The following is a 3,946-nucleotide window of genomic DNA, read 5'->3' on the forward strand; positions in this document are numbered from 1 at the left end:
CATTTCATCTCAAGAGACAGCATTGAAGGCATAGATAGTGTTAAAAGGCAGGGAAGAAGAGGAAACTTGGTGAATTACTTCAAATTTTTCAATAAGACAAGGTTCTCAGCTGAGAGATGGGAAAAGGAGTGATGGACTTTTGGAAGAGGGATGTTAAGATTTGGGGAAAAAAAGTGATTGTGGTGACTGGGGCAATGAATTAATTAAGGAAGTACAAAAGGATTGCCTTGTTGCAGTGAAGGCTAGTTGAGATTGTTTAACATAAACGTAATGAAACCACTCTAAATATTTTTTTAATTTTTTCTAGTTTTGTTCAGAAGAACATGCATGGAGTAAAAGCTGAGCATGATGCAGCCCAATGTTGGGATTTGTCAGGGAAAGATCTGTAATGTGATAATGGGGCGAGGGACTAAAAAGAAGAGGACAGAATAAAGCTGAATTGATTCACCAACGGATCAAGATAAGGAAGGGAGGATAGTATAACGGAATGCAAGGATGATGATGGCTTGGGAAAGAATTGAGGGGTTGAGGGACTGGAGATCATGGTGATGATGAAGAATAGGGCTTGAAATAACAAGGCAGAGAGATAGATAGAATTACAACAAACTGTGGTCATCTAAAGGGTTAGAGTTCATGAATATGGATATAGTGCCATATGTGGGTAATAGCAAGATCAAAGGCGCAATCATCTCTGTATGGCCATGGAGACATGTAGGAACAGATCACAGAAAATGAACAAGTGGAAGAACTGAGAGGTTAGGGTTAGAGGTTGAAGAGTAGAAATCTGTGTCTATATATACACATAACATATATGTACAGAACTCACACATATACACACATGTGTATTTATATTGATATACCTATGGATGCATACATATATGTATGTGTATGCATGGATGCATGTCTCCTAATAGGAGGAGTTCCAAATGGCTAGATAATTTGTTTGATTTTTAGAGTAAATGTTTCAGAAGTCAGTAATCATGATATACTTAAAAGTGAGTCTGGGTATATTTTTTTGAGAGAACCAATTATTAAATATTTACTATTACTCTGGGCCCAATAATTTATTATTTGTGTAACCTTATGACTAAAGAACATATTTCTCTGGATTGTGAATATTAAATTAGACAGTGGATATAAAATAACACAATTTTTTTAAGTTTTTACTAAAAGAATATTTTTATTAAGAATCATAAGTTATATTCATTAGCCTTCAAATACACTACACCACAATCAATCAGAACAATAGTTTGTTCTTGCACAATCCATAAGTTAGAGCAGAACTCCTTTCAACTTACATTAAGATATCTACTTAGCTCTTGTGGGCAGGGAATGGGGATTTACACCTCATTTCTGATTACTGTGTGATGAACATCAGGAGAATTATGTGAAAATGAATGTAAGGAACTGATTCTGATTTCGAAGTACACTAAGTTCAGAAACACTAACAAAAACATCAAAATAACTCAAGTATATTTGCTTATACTAAATTCTCAAGAACAAACAATTTGTTTCCTGCTACAGAAGGGGAGTAGTTTTTGAAGATCAAAAATTTTTGTTTTGTTTTGTTTTGTACTAATATGAAGGTATAAAAATCAACAGAGAATAATGCATACAGCAATGAGTATGTTAGGGTAAAGATATTCAAAATGGCTAGATAATTTTTTTAAATTTTAGAATAAATGATAAATGTGACAGAGGTCAATAATCACAAAATTTTAAGGTTAGAGCAAGATCAGTCAGTGATTAAGCATAGTAAATATCTTTTATAGGACTATTACTGATTATTATTTTTTCAAAACAATAAAATTTAAATGGCATCCATTATCATTATTCTTTTTATATCTGGGTTGCACTCCACATCACTGTCCCTTCCCCACACCCCATATCAGCCTGCTTCTTGATCTAAGGGATCGCTCTGGTACAGCCCTCCCTGTAGTTCCTGCCTGACTCATTGGCCACTGCTAGTCTCCAAACAGGCAAAAAACAAGGAAACACTTCTAACCACATTCTTCCTAGTTATTGGAGCACTGATTCTGTGACTACATCTGCTTTATTTCCATGAACAAGTTTGCTCTTCTGCTTGTACGACCCCATTGCCATCCTCTAACAGGCTGGTTATTTTGAAAAGAGATGGGCAGCTAGGTGGTATTGTGTTGTATTACTTAATAACCAATACTACTCTCCAATGCATCCTTTCCCTCATTTGGTCAGACTCTACTTCTGAAGGGCATTAAGTTTATATGATAATAATAGAGGGAAAATAGGTAATCAACTATAAAATAAGATACATGCAGGATAAATTTGGGATAGTCTCAGAGAGAAGGCATTAACATTAAAAGGGACCAGGAAGGACTTTTTTCAAACTTTAATTCTCCTCTCCTCTCCAACTCTTTCCTTCCTCCCCACTTTTTTCCCTTTCTTCCTCTTCTTCTCCTCCCTTCCCAAAAGACAGCTGAAGAGGGAAACAATTTCGGTCATAGTAGTGTTGATCTGATTACTGTTCCCAGCTGAAAAAGGGAAAGGGGAAAAAGGAGTCCAGAGGAAGAGATATGCCCCTGGTAAAGGGTAGATAGTGATTACTCAGGGAGGGTGCATAAGGCCATAGTCTGAATCACTAGATATACTCTTCCTCCTCTTTCTCACAGCAAAGACTTCTTTGTGCTTTAAAGCTTTTGTTTATTCTCTCATTTCAGTTAATCAGCAGGAATTTATTAATCCCTTACTATGTGTCAGGCCTAGTAGTAGTTATAACAGCTAAAAATAGCTAGCATTTATATGACCCATTGAGGTTTCCAAAGTGTTTTACATATCTCACCTTATTTTATCTTCCCAAAAACCTGAGAAGCAGGCATTATTATTATCCCCATTTTACAGATTCAGGAGAAACTGAGATGGTTCAGTGAAGCCTACCAGCATTTATTAAGCACCTTCCTTGTGACGGACACTGTACTAAATGCTGGAGATAAAAACAAAGACAAAAGATAGTTACTATTCTCAAGGAGTTCACAATCCAGTGGTGGAAGTAAGTTACCCAGGATCATCAAGTGTCTGATGCTAGATTTGAACTGTAGGTCCAGCATTCTATCCATGAAAATGAATTTGATCAATCTTAATGTAATAATAAGGCTTAACATATCAAGGTAGAAGAGAAATGCATGGTTCCCCCTTTGAAATACACTTCAACCATTACATTAGGAAACACCAGTATCCAAAGGAAATAGCTAATTCCAGGAAAGAACATGGTGGTTAGCCTTGGAGAGAAAAAAAAAAGTTTTCTGACCATTGTTGCACTTTAAGATTTTATTCATGAAAAATATTTTCAAGTCTATGGTTTGAAATGGTATAGGTTTTCTTTACCTGAAAAATCAATTTCCAAATTTGTGAGGTTGGGATGGTGACAGTAATAGCCATGCTAAACAAAAAAGATCTTGGCAAACTCCGAAACCCAAGTCACTATATCAGAGTAAGGCTACTCAGTAGTTGCCCAAGATACTTTTCTTGATGTCAAGGAGTTTGAATGTTGATGAGCTGCCAATTCCTCAAGAGCTTTCTTACCTTTTATTTCCACCCCCCAATACAAATTAGCAAGACTAGCCCCCAGGCCAGGCTCCCTTCCCCAAAACCTGGTCCTGCTACATCCCAATAAAAACCCTATAAAATCCCATCAGACTTTACTAGTTTGGGGATAGGGTGCCCCATCCTTTGTGGGGCCCAGTTAAGTCCTTAATTCTAACTAGGTCCCTGTAGATTTGTGCAATTTCTACCACTTTCTCTGATTTCTCCTCCAATTATTTGTCCCATCAGTAAAGTTTGTATATGTAAGTATCAGAAAGTGAGTAAGAAAGCAAAAGGAGATGATGAGTAGGTCATAGAATCACAAAGTTGAGAGTTGGAAGGGAACTTGGAGACCATCTGATCCTTTGCATAACTGACCAAGAATGTC

This window comes from Sminthopsis crassicaudata, chromosome 1, assembly GCF_048593235.1.
Source record: "Sminthopsis crassicaudata isolate SCR6 chromosome 1, ASM4859323v1, whole genome shotgun sequence".
NCBI classification, from domain to species: Eukaryota; Metazoa; Chordata; class Mammalia; order Dasyuromorphia; family Dasyuridae; genus Sminthopsis; species Sminthopsis crassicaudata.